The sequence below is a fragment of the Lepisosteus oculatus genome, unplaced genomic scaffold (assembly GCF_040954835.1).
Source record: "Lepisosteus oculatus isolate fLepOcu1 unplaced genomic scaffold, fLepOcu1.hap2 HAP2_SCAFFOLD_64, whole genome shotgun sequence".
Classification (NCBI taxonomy): Eukaryota; Metazoa; Chordata; class Actinopteri; order Semionotiformes; family Lepisosteidae; genus Lepisosteus; species Lepisosteus oculatus.
This window is the reverse complement of record NW_027168193.1, coordinates 728844-748720: the sequence shown is the minus strand read 5'-3', so window position 1 is coordinate 748720 and position 19877 is coordinate 728844. Positions and strand designations below refer to the sequence as shown.

The following is a 19877-nucleotide window of genomic DNA, read 5'->3' as shown; positions in this document are numbered from 1 at the left end:
AGTTAAAAAGTATCAGCAGGCCGGAAGAGAGTGGCCCAAGCTGGACTCTATAGAAAGCACTCCCTGGATGCTCCTCTCCTGATTGGATTCAAACAGTACCTTACCAAGGATCTGGGAGTGGCAAATTATTCTCAGGAGGTATTTATTTTTTAAAGGCATTTAAAATTAAGCAATGGTATCTTCATTGTAAATGTTTTTATTTCTTAGCTTAAAATTCACCCATGTGAAATGATGTCAGCCATAAACATCATGACTCTATATTTCCTACCTGAATCTATTCTACTTAAATTATTACATTATACACAATTTGAGTTCATTTTAAAAAGTAAAAGGTAATGAAAGGAATGCATTTTCATAAGAAAGATAATACCGACATGCATGTGATAATCTTCCTTATATCATGTAGTGCATCATTTGGACACTTTGTGGGCTTCAAATACAAAGAAAATCATGTTCTATGGTACAAGATAAATACAAAACTTAAGCTTCTTTATAAAGCATAAGCAATCATTTATTACATCGCTTCTTGAATTAAATCTTTTGACAAGAGGTGAGACTTCTGTTACATTTAAACCCATGTTTAGCTGTGTTTTTTAGATTTAACTGAACCAATTTCTGTGTGTGATAATGTCCTTGAATTCTGACAACATCACACTAAATTACATGATATAAAACAGCTAATGTTTCTAGAGATAAAGTTTCTGAGATGCTTCTAATTACTTTTTATTACCAGGGACAGTTTAATTCACCTTGTACAGTACTGTAAGACCAAGATACTTTTTTTAAAAGTTATTTAACATTTTATAGAACTTTGTCTACTATGGCAACATGATGTGCTTGGTGAAACTTGGAAAAATACTGCTTGGCCACTTATCTTAAGATAAAGATAGGATAAAGGTTTATCTTTTGCACCTACCTGACCCCCAGGGAAGGCCAATGCTTTCTAAGTTGATGGTTCCCTACAGTAGACTGTACTTTAATTTCAAAGGTAATGTATATTGACCCAAATCAGTTTTGGAATCCAATCTACTGACGAGATGGAGCACATCCTTTTTTCAGGATTTTAGCATCATACGTTTGGTATATTTAGTCCCTAATGATGAAAGAAATGATCATAGAACATTTGGACACTTTGTGGGCTTGAAATACAAAGCAAATCATGTTCTATGGTACAAGATAAATACAAAACTTAAGCTTTTATTTTAATTAGATTTGTTTATAAAGCATAAGCAATCATTTATTACATTAATATATGTGAAAATAACATTTTAGCATTATACGTTTAGTATATTTAGTCCCTAATGCTGAAAGAAATGATCATAGAACATGACATCTAACCTTACCTGCGGTGTTTTTAATCCCTATTGCTCAATGCACGGTGAAAGCATTCCATACATGTGTCTGACAATGAGGAATGGGCCCCTGAGACAGTCATTTGCCTGTTTCACAAATGATCGTATTTTACTAGAGATTCTGTTTGGGATTCAGATGTGCATTCGGACAGCAATCCCTTTCAAGAAATGATACGTTCTGGATGAGGTCAAAGGTGCTGGAACACTGTATCTAGGATGTGTTTGCAGAGACTGTGTGTCTCCTGCTTCAACGCAGTGATAAACAGATGTGCTCCTTTAATTTATTGGTACATGCCCAGGGCAGTAAGCAGTCTGAGGATTTATTTCCAGATGGCATACAGCAGTGAAGCAGTGAAGTAGTGCAAAACACTGGATCATTATATTATTAGAATCTATTCTACTTAAATTATTACATTATACTCAATTTGAGTTCATTTTAAAAAGTAAAAGGTAATGAAAGGAATGCATTTTCATAAGAAAGATAATACCGATATGCATGTGATAATCTTCCTTATATCATGTAGTGCGTCATTTGGACACTTTGTGGGCTTGAAATACAAAGAAAATCACGTTCTATGGTACAAGATAAATACAAAACTTAAGCTTTTATTTGAATTAGATTTGTTTATAAAGCATAAGCAATCATTTATTACATTAATATATGTGAAAATAACATTTTAGCATCATATGTTTAGTATATTTAGTCCCTAATGCCGAAAGAAATGATCATTTGTTTAACAGGGTCTGTCTCAAAGGATGCAGTACTCCTGAAGGGTCTCAAACCCTACATTTCGGATGCCTAGCTGTATCCCTCACATGTGGCACCTCAGAATGACTTCTAACCTTACCTGTGGTGTATTCAGTCCCTATTGCTCAATGCACGGTGTACATACTGCATACATGTGTCTTGAGAACGAGGAATGGGCCCCTGAGACAGTCATTTGCCTGTTTCACAAACAGGGACCTAGACCTAGACCTGGCCCGTACAGGGCTAAAACCCGCGACCTTGGCGTTATTAGCACCACGCTCTAACCAACTGAGCTAACCGGCCTCACGACAGTGCTCCTCTCTGTGCTGCAAAAAATCAAACTCAGGGAATTTCTTTTGTCCTCCTTTGAATAGAAAGCCGTGTAATTCAGTGTACGGGCTTTCTCGTGCAGTTTCATGGTTCTTGTAACCCAAATCCTACACTGGCCTGAAGTGCCCCCCCATTTCACAGCATTTTTCAGCTGATTTAAAATGTACCTAAAGGAGAAGCATTATTGAAGACCATCAATTACCAAGAGCTTTTGTCAAAGGTTTTGGTGGTCATTTTGAATGACCACAGAGCGCTGTGACCTCGGTTTTACATCTCATCCAAAAGACAGCGCCCTTTTACAACACAGCATCTCCGTCACTATACTGGGGCATTGGGACCCGCACAGACCTCAGGGTGAGCGCCCCCCCGCCGGCACCATTAACACCGCTTCCAGCTGGAAGCTTTGTTTTTCCCTGTAGCTCATCCTCATCCAGGTACTGACCTGGCTCACACCTGCTTAGCTTCAGTGGGTTTTCAGTTGCGAGTTGCAAGGGGATGCAAGTGATGGAGCCGCTCGCTGCAAAAGCCACTGCATTGGCCGGGAATCGAACCCGAGCCTCCCGCGTGGCAGGCGAGAATTCTACCACTGAACCACCAATGCTCAGTGCCTGGGCCTTCAAAAAAGACGCTTTTTTGGTGCTCTGTGCAAAACGCGTCGACATATGCTTCCAGCTGCAAAATGCCATTTGCGGACGCTGAAGAACTTATTTCCAAGGCAGCGGGTACAAGCGATTGGGCGTTTTAAAACCACCAGGAACAGCAAAGAGGCGCGCTTCTTTGCTTGTGCCGAAACACACCGACTGAAGGCGGACAACGTAGTCGGCAGGATTGGAACCTGTGCGGGGAGACCCCAATGGATTTCTAGTCCATCGCCTTAACCACTCAGCCACGACTACAGCAAGCCCCACCGCAGCTGCGTTCTTGCTACAATCTTACCTGGATCGCGAGGCGCCGGCGGAAGCCTATTTCAAAGTCGTTCTCCGTTTCAAAAAAACATTTCCAAAATACAAGCCTTGCAGACAGACACGCCTCAGAGGACTTAAGGGTGGCTTCATGTCGGAATGATAAAGTCTCCCCGTCCGGACATGAAAATGCCACTTTGTTACACACAAAAAAAGAATCAACAACAGAGAAATGCCCACAAGCATTTGAAAAGCCGCACCACGTCGCACTTGAAATAGCTCTTACATTAGTGGTAGATGCAGGAATCGCCTTTTTATTTACGCTCTTACCAACGCGATGGAAAGCAAAACAAAGCAAAGCAGAGCAAAACAAAACAAACAAACGAAAACCCTCACGTCCTGCACTTGCATATAACGCCGTTACGTGCCCAAGCGGTATTGTACGTCATCCTAGCACTGCATCCCGGGTCGTACGATATATGGGAACGAGCACACGCCATGAATCGTCTCGAATCACTCCCTACAGCTGTAAGGCGCCTTGAAGCGTGCACCCCCAACATTCTTCTTTGCGCATCTGTGAAAGGTAAACTCTTGAGCAAACTCTGAACCAGCTCTAAGGAAACTAATCCGATTAGACGTTACTTTGACTCATCCTTTAAGGGACCCTTGTTAATTGGAGAAATCAATGATTTCGAATGAATTCTGTATGCGTTAAAAGACAGCTATACACAGAAAACATGCAGGATACTGCTCATGATGTTTCCCGAGCCGAAACACAGTGCGTTTTTCCAAGCCATTTGACAAAGCCCGCCCACTGAAAACTGCAGCAGATCGTGTAAAGGCGTTCAACTTTGTAACTACTGCACGCACAGGAAGCAGAATAAATTCCTCTTTTCAAACTGTCAAAGGTTTGCTGCAGGACATCGCACAATCTCTTTTGAACGGGGACAAACGATTTCTTATGGGGCGCAGTAAGTACAGACGTTTATAAAGCTCCACTCATGCCGACGATGCAGCATGAAGAAGCGCAACCTAACGTTTGACAGACAAAAGCCGGGCGCCGCTACGAGCAATATGAAATCAAACTGACAGCACACGGCGTTTCGCGCTGACTCAAAAGTGATCTCGACAGACGATGTTCTCTGCATAACGCTGAAAGAGCGTTTCTGTTGAGACGTAACCCATTGGGCAAAAGACGTATAATATACGTCTATTAAACGCATATCTTAGACGTCTAAATGTGGTCTACAATTCGTCTAGAATGAAATTCTAATATACGTCTAAAGTTAAACGTCAATTATACGTCTATATTTAGACGTTCATTATACATAAATGGTTGGAGTTCTATTATACGGATAAATTTAGAGGACTATTATACATATATGGTTGGAGTTCCGGATAACTTTAGAGGTCTATTATACGTATATGGTTAGAGGTCTATTATACGTATAACTTTAGAGGTCTATTATACGTATATGGTTAGAGGTCTATTATACGGATAACATTAGAGGTCTATTATACGTATATGGGTAGAGGTCTATTATACATCAAAGATAGATTTTATAGGTGTAGAAACAAGTAAAACAAGCCAATGATTAGGTTTAGAAATGTATTCTGAAAATACACATTCACACCTGAAACATATGTATTTCAAATTATACATTGTATACAATCAATCAACAATCAACATATGGGCAATAATCATAAAAAACACAACTAGTCTTAAACTTCAGCTACAAATTCTGGTAACATGGCAATATACAGTATAGTAATGACAAACACAAAACTAATTACATTAACACACTAACTCAAAACCACATTTTGATTCAAATATACATTTTAAAATGTACAACTTCTATATTTCCAAGAAAAAAATATTACATAAAATATAAAATATTACAATGGAAGTTAAGACGATTTTTGTCCACTATTTGCAAACCCTGTCTAATTGTCCTAACAGTTAGAACCAAAAACCTATTATTTTCAGAGTCCAGATCTCTTGGCCCCCTGCCTTGCATATGCATTCTTCAAGTAACACATTGCGTGCTCCTTTATTTCTTTTTCTGTTGATGTAGGGTGGGACTTCAGCACCGCAGCTAGGAGAAAATTATATAATATTACTTCCCAAATAAATGATGATTAATATCTTCTTTAGTATAATCTAAAAAATGAACGGTTTACTAAGCTCAAAGCTGAAATAAATGTATAAAATTTGGCTTGCATCATAGCAGTTGAGCAATAAAGTCTGTCCTAATTAAAGAGTACCCAAAGTTTGAAAGTACAACATAGAATAAGAATAAGAGAAACGGCAAAACGATTTTGTGTCATCTTCCCCATTCACACTATTTTATGTGCCATTTTTTTTGCTAATTCACATACTATTTTAATCAAAATAATATTAAGAAAGATCTGTATGTATTCAGATAGTATTATTATTGTTCATACTTACTCGTCAAAAGAGGATTGCTGAGATATTTTCGGATATACTTCTACGTTTGAAAAACGTGTCCAAAATGGTGACCAACGAATACTAGCAATGCATTGTGGTATATAACCGGAAAATATGATGGGTTCGATATTTTCTCAACGTATGCGTTTATTAATGTTGTCGATATTATGGTTGAAATTTAACATTGATAATACATCGCTGCTATGAGCTGATGTGCAATTTTAACGCATGCAAATATTAAGGATCGGTCACTGTTGTATGGTATTATATATAATGACATTATGGAATAGGATGGGGACAGGCCTGGCATCAAGGGGGGAGGGGGGAATGTCGTCCCTTCAGTTTTGGGCAAAAAGATTTACCTAACTTAATTTGCACCCTAAAAAAATAGTTGTACTTTGTCAATGGTCAGACAACACTAAATGACACGAACAGTCACTCAGTCTGTTTGATGGGCAGGAGGGCTATCCGTCCAGGAACTGCACATATTATTGAGTGTCAACATTACGATCCTGTTTGCTCAGGTGGACCGATTCCTTGCAGTAGTTTATCATTATACTTAAAATCGTTATATAACTAGGACTAGTTATAGCAGTCTGTGCTTTCTGTTGGTTTTACAACATTTTTTTCTTAACGATTCAGAACGTCCATGTAGCTGCAAAAATGAACGCTTATGGTACTTTTCGCTCCAGGCAATACAAACGTTGAGAGTGACGAAAAATGTGAAACTGAACTTCATCGCAAATACCAGATTGCTAGTCGTTATCTTCTATCATGAAGCACTAATCAATGGCATAGCTGCGAGATTTCATTTGGGTAGCTGCACCGTACAGCTCCGTTTCAACCGAAATATCACTCCCCCCTCAGAATTTCAGACGCCCCCCTACAGATTTTTCCTCGGGCACCGCGCACTGATGGGGGACTTTTGTCAAGAAAATAAAAATAGAAACTCTATAGGCACTCAAACATTTTACTGTTTTTTTTCAGGCAGGTGGCAAGACCCCCTCAGCAAAACCCTTGTATGCCAAGCTGTGGGCATTGATTCGTCGAATATACGTATATTTACGGCGAAATTACGGCTATACGTATATATACGTCGCCTCGACGTATAATCAACGTCAAATTGCAACCGTAAAATCGACGACATGAATAAACGCATATATAACGTCGAAAAAACATCTAACACAGTGCCTGAGGCTTTTTACTGTATGTATCGTGTGTGCCGCAACTAGGAGTATACGGCACTCTGCACAGTGTACGAAGTAAATTATTTTCGCAGTAATTAATTTATTATATTTACTATATTTATTATACACGTGTAAATTAATTGCTGCGAAAATAATTTACTTCGTACACTGTGCAGAGTGCCGTATACTCCTAGTTGCGGCACACGCGATACATACAGTAAAAAGCCTCAGGCACTGTGTTAGATGTGTTTTCGACGTTATATATGTGTTTGTTAATGTCGTCAATTTTACGGTTGCAATTCGACGTTGATTATACTTCGAGGCGACGTATATATACGTATAGCCGTAATTTCACCGTAAATATACGTATATTCGACGAATCAATGCCCACTGGGAACAAGCTCGCTTCTTTCTACCATGATGTCACCATGACCAAATCTGTCTTTAAACACCTTGCTCAGTCTCTAACGAGACTGTCAAAAATTGCTTTCGCCGATTGTACTGCAAACCGGCGGAAGCGGGGTATTGGGAAAAGTTTTCAACTAGCAATAATCCCGCCTCGGCTAAACTTCACAGGCTACGATGCTGCCACTGCGCAAAGCTGACGGTTGCCAGGCAACCGCGGGGATCCTATGGAAAACGTTATCAATCGTCTCATGGCATGTCGTTGCTGTAACGCTTCATATTTGTCGTCTTCTTCTAGCTTGAGGTTTTGAAGAATTTCATGACAGACAAGGGCTCCGTTGGGAACAAAGAAACCCGTTGATTCTTTTCAGCAGCAGAAATACAACCCTTTAAATACAAGATGACAGAACAATGACGAAGGGCATGCCGGGAGGAACTCATGCACTACAGAGGAAAGGGGGCGGGCACGTACAGTTCACATTCAAGCCACAAGTACTCTTCTCGGATGTTGCACAAACAAATCCTAACGTCTTGAAAGCATTGCGGCATGTTTGTGTCCCACTTCCCGTGGCTGCAGGATGACTGACATGAATGGACAAACACAATCTGTGGCGTTTAGCGTGACATAGTCTTGCAGGCATCGTGCTGTCTCACTGCAATACTATACCGCTGGAGGAAACAGTCCATCTGGCCATGAAACTCATTTGAACGTCTAGCTACAGCAACTAACAATATCATGATTTATTCAGGATGTGTGGAATCAGCACGTCCCGGAGACAGCTTCCGAAATCGTGAGCATTCTCTGGTGGTAGGGGCGTTCAAGATGGCGCTCAGGTGGGAGGTAAAGTTTAGTGGTTGAGGATTTTTTTTGAGTTTTTCATGACCTGAATGTTAATTTTTGCTTTTTTTGACTACAGAAAAATAAGGACTTAACACTAGTTGTTTAAACTTCAGTTATAATTGAAAGAAAAAAAAACGATTTTTTTTAGGTTTAAGAATTTCGATATGAGTAACACTGGGAAAACAAAAGAGAGTGCTGGGTCTTCGAAGGAGAAGTCTAAGAAACCTCAATCGTATATGTATAGCACTACAAGAAAATTGATGGCAACTAAAGGGAAAAGTGAAGCAGCTGGAGGGGACGTGGAAAGAGTGCTGGAGATGCGCTCGTACGCGAGCGTTCGCAGCCCAAGTGAGACTCAGCTGCCAGAGGAAGAGCCGGAGTCCCTGCCCAGCACACCTGTGAAAACCCCGGCAGCCAAGAGAGGAAGGGGCGACCTGACGCTGGAGGAGCTCCAGACCAACATCTTCAACATGATGGTACAGAGCATGGGTGAGCTGAAGGAAATGATTTGATCTAATACAGTCGAAATCGAAAGTCTTAAAAAGTCCATGGACTGTGTGTTTAAAGAGGTTGAAGACTTAAAGAGTGAAGTAAAAGTTCTTAAACAAGTAAATACCAAACAAGAAAAGCATATTAAAGAACTTGAATTGAAAGTGAACGATGTAGATAGATACCGTCGATGATGGAATTTAAAATTATTTGGAGTTAAAGAGGAACGTGATAAGGACCTTGTTGCAACAGTGAAGGGTATCTGTAAAAGGACCCTGCCGGACCAGGAGGACGTAATATCGGCCATTGACTTTGTTCACAGGCTCGGGAGAGCGAACATGTCTGGGCAAGTGCGCCCCAGATCGATTATAATACAGTTCACCAAGAGGACGGCGAGGGACATGCTGTGGCGAGCGGCGAGGGGGAATGAGTATTTGAATGGGAACAAACTGAGGTTTGCAGAGGACCTGTCTGCCGCGGACAGGAGCACCAGGAACCAGCTGTGGCCCCAGGTTGAAGCTGCCAGAAGAGAGGGGAGGAGAGCCTACTTTGTGGGAGCGAGGGCCTTTGTGGACGGGAAGGAGATTTGCTCCCAGTGACTGCTCAGTTAATGATTATGTTTGGTTATATTTGTTATACCAGTATATACTAGTGTTTCTTTAGTGTTAGTTTGGAATGGTGTAGTTAAGTGTTAAGGACTGTTATAGTTCTGGTTCTTTGAAAAACTCAATAGTTTAGACAGTCTTAGAGTTAGTTATTTGCTTTTGTGTATGTCTTTTTCATGAATGCCAGAGGTACTCGAAATGTTGTTAAAAGAAAAACTGTGTGCTGAGTTTTATTTTTTACAGGAAACGCATGCATGTTGAAACTAAAGTTTATAAATAATTGAGAAATATTAAAGCAAGGAAAATATGATACGTGTAAAATATACAATTTGATCACATAATTACTTAATTACCTCTGGTAGTTAAATGCTTTTTTCTGCTGCGTTTTTTTTCTCTTGTACATGACTCTGATCCTCTTGTTGTATTTGTATTTGTAAATTCTATGTTTAATAAAAAAAAAATTAAAAAAAGCATTCTCTGGTGGTGTCCTGCAGGCTTCCTGTGGGTGTGCGTTGGTGGTATAGTGGTGAGCATAGCTGCCTTCCAAGCAGTTGACCCGGGTTTGATTCCCGGCCAACGCAGTGGCGAATGTTTTCAAATGCTGTCATGAGCCTTGGATTGTGACTAGCAAAGCGAAGCCTTTTGAAAGAGCTAAAGCACTGAAAAACGGAATTGAGGGAGAATCTTACAGGGGATTCTGAGCGGTGTCTGCATACACGCAGTCCGATACGGGTGCTGAAAGCTTGAGCTACTCTCAATGTCATGCTGGCTTTCCCCGGAGTAAATCTGTAACATTGAAAGAATGCTTCTGGCAGGTTCAAAAAGGGACCCTTGTTAATTGGAGAAATCAATGATTTCGAATGAATTTTGTATGCGTTAAAAGACAGCTATACACAGAAAACATGCAGGACACTGCTCATGATGTTTCCCGAGCCGAAACACAGTGCGTTTTTTCAAGCCATCTGACAAAGCCCGCCCACTGAAAACTGCAGCAGATCGTGTAAAGACGTTCAACTTTGTAACTACTGCACGCACAGGAAGCAGAATAAATTCCTCTTTTCAAACTGTCAAAGGTTTGCTTTACGAACGCCGCAGGACATCGCACAATCTCTTTTGAACAGGGACAAACGATTTCTTATGGGGCGCAGTAAGTACTGTTACTGTCACTGCTCGATACCGACGTTGGCCTACTATACCATGTTCAGCCACTGCTAGAAAATGTACGGCTCTAGCACCGGAGCAAACAACAGGAGGGCCGATGTCGAACAGGCACACATGTCAGACATGGAGAGCGATGAGAATGGGATTCGAACCCATGCCTGCAGAGCACAATGGATTAGCAATCCATCACCTTAACCACTCAGCCACCTTGTCGACGCAACTGGGCTGTCCGGACATGGGTTGGCGCGCTCCAGATGATCTTTTTCTTTTTTTCCCCACGTACTCGAGGGTCATTTTCCTGTTCCACATGTGATTTCAACATTTTCCTTGGGAGATGTCAAGCCAGCAAGCCACTGCTGTGGTTCAGTGGCCAGTGTGGAGTTCAGTGGCCCTGTTGTACACAGAAAGCACATTGAGCTCCTTGGACATGAAAAGTTCCAGATAAAAGCCATTTGTCATCCTTTCTCTTGGTGTCGATGTTGCTATTGTATGTAAAGGTGGCAACTTGCTCAGCGAGCAGGCGGCGCACACACCGAATGCAGATGTGTCTGAGTGGTGTGTCCAAGTGGCTGCAAAAGGACAACACTCCTGGGGCGCCGTGGCTTAGTTGGTTAAAGCGCCTGTCTAGTAAACAGGAGATCCCCGCCTACGGCTAGACTTAAATAAATGCAAGTATTCATTCCCTGTCTTTAACGCGACTTGTTTTTCTTAAAATGGATGCAACTTGCAAAACATGAAATACAAGCCTTGCTAATCAGCGCTAGCGGCTGGCAAAAAAAAGGAGTCAGCTATTTTTTTTTCTTTAACCTTAACCCTGCTAACGGAGAAGAGTTAAACGACCGAGTCTATGCAGCTTAAACGGTGCGCAAGTCGGGTTCTTAGCTGAAAGGGTGGTAAATCACGCTCACCCCAGTCCTTAATCTTTTAAAGAGGATACAAAATTGAACCTAGTCGCCACATCACATACATCCTGTTAAATGATAAAAAGGTAACATCTATCCTCGCTCCAGAGTAAATCTCACGTTGAGGGCATCTTTTTTTTCACTTTACCGTGAGTCGGGCTCGGCTGCACAGAGGAGAGAGCAGAGCAATGAGGTCACAGGGACAGGGGAGTCACACGCTGGCGGTTTGAATACGCGGAAGATCACTGAGGGATCCACAGTATGTGGACCCTCCGTTCTGCCATCAGTCCACACTCCGGACTCTGAATCCTGCCAGCCGAGTTAAGATCTCTGCGGAACCTGAGGCGCAGTTCCTTCTTAAAACGTAATCTGGTGAGCATTTCTAGAATCGCACTTGTATAGATGCAGCCTTTAATGTGTTGCTAGGTTAAAATTGATGACTTCTTGTATTTCAGTAGGCAACTGCCCTCTTGATTTTGGATTTAATTTCTTTATTACAGGGGCGCTTTTATGAAGACAGAGTCATGTTCAGGTACTTTGCTTGATGGAGGAAGCTCATTTCGGACTCTGTGATCTGCTCACCTGGAAAGGTCTGCTGTACTACTACAAGAGAGAAGTAGGGTCTGGAAGAAGGGACAATTTTATGATGCTTTGGAAGATAGTTTTTTTTTTCTTATACTGAAAATGAAAAGTAGTTGTTTCTATATGGACTCAGTCTTTGGAATTTGTATATTTATACATTTCAGTGAACCCTCAGCCATTCCTTCTGTATTGTAATTCAATTTCTCTTTTAAAATTCCTTCCCCACTTCTAGGACCTGCAGTTGCTGAACTCCACAATGGCTTCTATTGGAAAGTCTGTGACTGAGACCATTATTTATTTAGGAGCAATGAGCAATTCTTATATAAATGCAATAAAATCATTATGCTCAAACTATGAGAGAGAATTTTAAGGATAATTTAAGAAATCAGTCTTAGCTTGTTTCTATACACAGATGGTATTATTTATTTTCAAAGGAAACACGCGAGGATTCCCCTGGTGTGCAAGATGTGCCTGAATACTTTTGATCAGCTTCCTGCTCACTTCAAGAGGGCGTGTATGAAGCACGCCATGGCAGAAGAGATCAGGTGGCCTCTCAACAGGCGAGGGAGGACATGATGAATCACCTGAAGAACGGGGTCATCGTGGATTACCACAGAATAGAGATCAAAGGACACTTTGTGGGCTTGAAATACAAAGAAAATCATGTTCTATGGGACAAGATAAATACAAAACTTAAGCTTTTATTTTAATTAGATTTATTTATAAAGCATAAGCAATCATTTATTACATTAATATATGTGAAAATAACATTTTAGTATCATACGTTTAGTATATTTAGTCCCTAATGCTGAAAGAAATGATCATAGAACATGACATCTAACCTTACCTGCTGTGTTTTTAATCCCTATTGCTCAATGCACGGTGAAAGCATTGCATTCATATGTCTGACAATGAGGAATGGGCCCCTGAGACAGTCATTTGCCTGTTTCACAAATGATCGTATTTTACTAGAGATTCTGTTTGGGATTCAGATGTGCATTCGGACAGCAATCCCTTTCAAGAAATGATACGTTCTGGATGAGGTCAAAGGTGCTGGAACACTGTATTTAGGATGTGTTTGCAGAGACTGTGTGTCTCCTGCTTCAACGCAGTGAGAAATAGATGTGCTCCTGTAATTCATTGGTACATGCCCAGGGCAGTAAGCAGTCTGAGGATTTATTTCCAGACGGCATAGAGCAGTGAAGCAGTGAAGTAGTGCAACACACTGGATCATTATATTATTAGAATCTATTCTACTTAAATTATTACATTATACACAATTTGAGTTCATTTTAAAAAGTAAAAGGTAATGAAAGGAATGCATTTTCGTAAGAAAGATAATACCGATATGCATGTGATAATCTTCCTTATATCATGTAGTGCGTCATTTGGACACTTTGTGGGATTGAAATACAAAGAAAATCATGTTCTATGGTACAAGATAAATACAAAACTTAAGCTTTTATTTTAATTAGATTTGTTTATAAAGCATAAGCAATCATTTATTATATTAATATATGTGTGTAGCGGCGAGGCTTATTAATAAGGCAGAATTAAGTGTTCTGAGCCTTCCCAAATGAGGCCCCATTTCTCTGTTCATCTCTGTGGTGCAGCCACAGAGAGACTATTCATGCAGGGTGATTTAAGGTCCTAGGACAGCTCCCAAAGGGGGATGCACTTAGCTAAGCCTGGCTATCATGATCAATGGTCATCCATTGGCGCCTATCTGTCTAGGGAGTGCCAGTTGGACATCTGGACTGCATTACTAAGTGTCAGGACTAAGTGACTCATATCTCACCTTGATCAATCAATCAGGGACTGGTAGGGCCGAGTAACCCACGTGGGACTCTGATGCCCATGGAACTTTCAGCCAATCAATGAGCTGAAGTTCCTCCAGGTAAAAACAGGCAACACAGAGAGCCTGTGAGATTCAGTAAGATTCAGAAGGGAGGATTCAGAGGATTCTGTGGACAATTCTAAAGGGAATTCAAAGGAGAAATCCAGGGCAGGGCGGCCCAGGAGCAGAAGGCTCCCAAGGGCAGGACATTCTTGCAGCGCGCCTCCTGACCATCCTGAGACTCAGCCCGGACAACCACGGAACGGCCAGTGTGTCCGAGTGCCAGAACTTTCCTTTGTTCTAAGAGTCTAGAGCGGAGGTTGCCAGAGAATAACCAGAGGATCCACCCGAGGTTAGCACCAGCAGCAGGCCTCGTGAACAGGTCGGAACTGTGGACAGCTGAATCACTATTCAGAACTAGCTCTTCATCAGAAACGAACCGGTCCTCTTCCTGACTTGCTGGGACCCACAGTCATCTTTTCTCCTGTGCACAAACTTTGCTAGTTAAAGCCCACAGTGAGCATCAGCAGCGCAGCGTCGCAAGCCGCACAGCACAGCCTGGCACGGAGCCAGAGAGCGCGGATTGGACAGCAACAGCCTGCAACTGTTTCTTTGTGCCCGCAGGAAGATCTGAATCCCCAAAGATTGGATGAGTATTCAACTTCAATGCATTACAGCTCGAGAATTCAATTGTTATCCCAACCAGTTGATATCAATTTAATTCCTAAGAGTTATGTACTTGTTTGAGTATCTAATGTAGAAGTTATAACCAAGTTCATTAACGAAACGGTCTTAATGAATGATATACTGAACGTATGTCCTCTTGATATGTGTAACACTTCGTAACTGACTGAATATATATCTTTTGTATTCTGATAACCCTCTCGATAAGATCTGTTAGGTTTACATGCATATTTTATGTATTAATAAATGTATCCTCGTGTATTAGTACCTGTGTGTGCGCGTTGTTTGAGTTATGTCACATGGTTGGATTCTAAAGCCATCAAAAGAATCAACTTTGTGATTTACTGCTACAATTAATAATTGTCTCAGTAAATGCCCAAACCCTACAGAACTGGTGCCTTCAGAGAGCCACTACATTTAATTTTGCTATGGCAACATTACATATTTGGCGTCCCTGAGCCGGTTTTCTTACATGTGAAAATAACATTTTAGCATCATATTATTACATACAGGTCTCTAGCTTCAACACAGTGATATATATATATACTCAGTGATTTATTGGTACATGCCCAGGTCAATAATCAGAATGAGGATTTATTTCCAGACGGGCTACAGGTAGTGTTGTGAAATACTTCAACACACTGGATCGCAGATTTAGACCCCCTGCACTCTTACTCCTTAAAAACCAAAGAAATGAAGATATGTAGCAATCACATTGCAACAGGGCTGACAGTGACTTAATGCTTATACTAGTGGACTTCTGGTACCTTTAGGGTACGGTGTTCCCTGAAGGGCTCTCAAACCCCGCATTTCAGATGCCTAGCTGTTTCGCTGATGTGTTGCACCTCAGAATCACTTTTAAACCTTACCTCTGGTATCTTTAATCCCTATTGCTCAACGCATGGTGAAAGTATTGCATAAATGTGTCTGAAAATGAGCAATGGGCACCTGAGAGACTCATTTGCCTGTTTCACAAATGATCATATTTGACTAGAGATTCTGTTTGGGATTCAGTTGTGCATTCTGACAGCAATCGCTTTCAAAAAACGATACATTCTGGATGAGGTCAAGGTGCAGGAACACTGTATTTAGGATGTGTTTGCACTTATTCTGTGTCTCTAGCTTCAACACAGCGATATATGTATATGCTCACTGATTTTTTGGTACATGCCCAGGGCAATAATCATTATGAGGATTTATTTCCTGATGTGCTAGGGGTAGTGTTGTGAAATACTTCAACACACTGGATCGCAGGTTTAAATCGCCTGCACTCTTACTCCTTAAAAACCAACAAATGCAGATATGTAGCAATCATATTGTAGCTGACACTCATTTGCCTGTTTCACAAATGATCATATTTTACTAGAGATTCTGTTTGGGATCCGGATGTGCATTCTGACAGCAATCTCCTTATCGCGGCTTTGCCCTTCTTGCCTCTTTGGACAATATCTCCATCTTGTGGTCGTTATTGGTAATGTCTAGACAACATCTCCATCTTGTGGTCGTTGTTGGTAATGTCTTCTTATGCCCTTTTTTATTTTAATTCTCTATTAGTTGATTCAAGAATCTCTACAATGGAGATGAAAACATCAGTTTTAGAGCAGACAATATGACTATTTATAGTCCAATTAGAAACTTATTACCCTGTTTTTAACAAAATAACAAATTAAAATTGATTAAAACTAAGTTTGGAACACCAGGGAACATAACAAATGATTTTTAGGAAAACCATGAGGTTCTCTGTGTCCAATGCCTGCAAGGGGAGAAAGCTAGAATCCTTTGATTTTTTCAAAATTTGAAAATAAACATCATATAACAACAGCTTTCATTCCTAGGAGTGAAAAATAACCATTTTTGAAGACATAGTAGTTTCTAAAACACTACAATAAAGTTAAAAACATCAGTTTTATATTACATTATTTTTAGTGAAATTAGTCATTTTTTGCACTATTTTTAATAAAATATCTAATTAAAAGTGATTAAAATTAAGTTTGGAACAACAAGGAACACAAAAAAAAAGATTTTTAGGAAAACCATGAGGTCCTCTGTGCCCGATGCCTGCAAGGGGAGAAAGCTAGAATCCTAAAAAAAAGTTATCAATTCTAGAGCCTAAGAGGAAAACAAGACAAATGTATATCTCCAAATAATTTTATGTGCTTCAGAAGAGCCCAGGAAAGTTTTTTGCATACATGAAACCACGCCCGTTTGCACATAAGCAGACATGGTTGCACACACGACTGCATGAAAGCACACGTGCATGCGAAGTCATCCTGTTGAGCATTTGAAAAGCCGCACCACGCCGCACTTGAAATAGCTCTTACATTAGTGGTAGACGCAGGAATCGCCTTTTTATTTACGCTCTTACCAACGCGATGGAAAGCAAAACAAAGCAAAGCAGAGCAAAACAAAACGAACAAACGAAAACCCTCACGTCCCGCACTTGCATGTAACGCCGTTACGTGCCCAAGCGGTATTGTACGTCATCCTAGCACTGCACCCCGGGGCATAAGGTATATGGGAACGAGCACACGCCACGAATCGTCTCGAATCACTCCCTACAGCTGTAAGACGCCTTGAAGCGTGCACCCCCAACATTCTTCTTTGCGCATCTGTGAAAGGTAAACTCTTGAGCAAACTCTGAACCAGCTCTAAGGAAACTAATCTGATTAGACGTTACTTTGACTCATCTTTTTACTCTCAGTGCTGGATTGCTCAAACTCCAGCTAGGGTCAGGTTTAACATTCCCACGCTACTTAGACACTTTGTTTACGCTCAGTGCTGGATTTTGGGAACTTCAGGACGAGTGGGAATTTTCTCCTATCTGTCAATTCTGTTTTGTTTTGGAGACTCTTGGCTGCCTATATTGTACAGTGCAGCGTGAAGGAAACATTTTCCAAAACTGTGTCAGCTCAAAAGTTGTAAGAAAACCTCTCCAGCTGCTTTACCTCTCTTCATTTTTGTCATTTAATGTGACAATCGATGTATAACTGGAGCCTCACATATGCAAATGGTGAGGCTCCAGTTCGACACCACTTTACAGTATATGACAAAAGCATGGCAGACTGTGCCGGACCAGCTGGTAACTTCCGCTTATTTTGACCATATTAAACATTGGAAATCTTCCCACTTGCATTTGTGACACTTGATTTTGGCTCCACCTAAGACACTCTTAAATCTTCAAACACTTTTCTCTTCTCCCGCAACACTCTTGTCTGTCGGCACTGTGTGGCAGCGTTGCAGGACAACCCATCTCACCACGGAAAGGAACCTAACAGCTTTGGTAAGAGAGGAGAAAAGGACATGGCCCGTACGGGGCTCGAACCCGCGACCTTGGCGTTATTAGCACCACACTCTAACCAACTGAGCTAACCGGCCTCGTGACAGTGCCCCTCTCTGTGCTGCAAAAAATCGAACTCAGGGAATTTCTTTTGTCCTCCTTTGAATAGAAAGCCGTGTAATTCAGTGTACGGGCTTTCACATGCAGTTTCATGGTTTCACAGCATTATTCAGCTGATTTTAAATGTACCTAAAGGAGAAACATTATTGAAGACCATCAATTACCAAGAGCTTTTGTCAAAGGTTTTGGTGGTCATTTTTAATGACCACAGAGCACTATGACCTCGGTTTTACATCTCATCCAAAAGACAGCGCCCTTTTACAACACAGCTTCTCCATCACTATATTGGGAGATTGGGACCCGCACAGACCTCAGGGTGAGCGCCTCCCCGCTGGCCCCATTAACACCACTTCCAGCTGGAAGCTTTGTTTTTCCCTGTAGCTCACCCTCATCCAGGTACTGACCTGGCTCACACCTGCTTAGCTTCAGTGGGTTTTCAGTTGCGAGTTGCAAAAGTTGGGATGCAAGTGATGGAGCCGTTCGCTGCAAAAGCCACTGCATTGGCCAGGAATCGAAACCAAGCCTCCTGCGTGGCAGGCGAGAGTTCTAACAATGAACCACCAATGCTCAATGCCTGTACCTTCAAAAAAGACGCTTTTTTGGTGCTGTGTGCAAAAAGCGTCGACATCTACTTCCAGCTGCAAAATGCCATCCGCGGACGCTGTGAATTTATTTATTTAGACACCGCTCAGAATCCCCTGTAAGATTCTCCTTCAATTCCGTTTTGCAGTGCTTTAGCTCTTTCAAAAGGCTTCGCTTTGCTAGTCACAATCCAAGGCTTGTGACAGCATTTGAAAACACTTGCCACTGCGTTGGCCGGGAATCAAACCCGGGTCAACTGCTTGGAAGGTAGCTATGCTCACCACTATACCACCAACACATGCCCGGGGGAGCCCTCCAGGACACCACCAGAGAATGCTCACGATTTCAGAAGCTGTCTCCGGGACGTGCTGATTCCACACATCCTGAATAAATCATGTTATTGTTAGTTGCTGTAGCTAGACGTTCAAATGAGTTTCATGGCCAGATGGACTGTTTCCTCAAGTGGTATAGTATTGCAGTAAGACAGCACGATGCCTGCAAGACTATGTCACGCTAAACGCCACAGATTGTGTTTGTCCGTTCGTGTCAGTCGTCCTGCAGCCACGGGAAGTGGGACACAAACATGCTGCAATGCTTTCAAGACATTAGGATTTGTTTGTGCAACATCCGAGAAGAGTACTTGTGGCTTGAATGTGACTGAGCAAGGTGTTTAAAGACAGAGACTGAAAACTGTTAAAGGATGAGTCAAAGTAACGTCTAATCGGATTAGTTTCCTTAGAGCTGGTTCAGAGTTTGCTCAAGAGTTTACCTTTCACAGATGCGCAAAGAAGAATGTTGGGGGTGCACGCTTCAAGGCGCCTTACAGCTGTAGGGAGTGATTTCAGACGATTCGTGGCGTGTGCTCATTCCCATATACCGTACGCCCCGGGGTGCAGTGCTAGGATGACGTACAATACCGCTTGGGCACGTAACGGCGTTATATGCAAGTGCGGGACGTGAGGGTTTTGCGTTTGTTCGTTTTGTTTTGCTCTGCTTTGCTTTGTTTTGCTTTCCATCGCGTTGGTAAGAGCATAAATAAAAAGGCGATTCCTGTGTCGACCACTAATGTAAGAGCTATTTCACGTGCGCCGTGGTGCGGCTTTTCAAATGCTTAACAGGATGATTTTGCATGCACGCGTGCTTTCATGCAGTCGTGTGTGCAACCATGTCTGCTTACGTGCAAACGGGCGTGGTTTCATGTATGCAAAAAACTTTCCTGGGCTCTTCTGAAGCACATAAAATTATTTGGAGATATACATTTGTCTTATTTTCCTCTTAGGCTCTAGAATTGATAACTTTTTTTTCATTTTTGGCATTTTTCATCATTTTCCAGAAAGTGGTTGCAAGCCCGATATCATGCGAAGAAACTTCAGGATTCGGGGATCAGTCAATGGATTTTCTTCAAAGTTGGATTTTTGCACTCT

At 41.5% G+C, this 19877-nt stretch overlaps 5 non-coding genes across 5 annotated transcripts; 1 reads left to right on the top strand and 4 right to left on the bottom strand.

Annotated features, from left to right (window-relative positions):
* Positions 1–2960: 2960 nt before the first annotated feature.
* Positions 2961–3031, bottom strand: trnag-gcc (transfer RNA glycine (anticodon GCC)). The gene has a single exon. It is a non-coding gene; the product is annotated as a tRNA-Gly (tRNA).
* A 4398-nt stretch (positions 3032–7429) lies between these two features.
* LOC138232894 (U4 spliceosomal RNA) lies at positions 7430–7571 on the bottom strand. Its single transcript, XR_011187336.1, has one exon. It is a non-coding gene; the product is annotated as a U4 spliceosomal RNA (small nuclear RNA).
* A 2246-nt stretch (positions 7572–9817) lies between these two features.
* trnag-ucc (transfer RNA glycine (anticodon UCC)) lies at positions 9818–9889 on the top strand. The gene has a single exon. It is a non-coding gene; the product is annotated as a tRNA-Gly (tRNA).
* A 7886-nt stretch (positions 9890–17775) lies between these two features.
* trnai-aau (transfer RNA isoleucine (anticodon AAU)) lies at positions 17776–17849 on the bottom strand. Its single transcript has one exon. It is a non-coding gene; the product is annotated as a tRNA-Ile (tRNA).
* An 830-nt stretch (positions 17850–18679) lies between these two features.
* trnag-ucc (transfer RNA glycine (anticodon UCC)) lies at positions 18680–18751 on the bottom strand. Its single transcript has one exon. It is a non-coding gene; the product is annotated as a tRNA-Gly (tRNA).
* Between the last annotated feature and the right edge of the window lie 1126 nt (positions 18752–19877).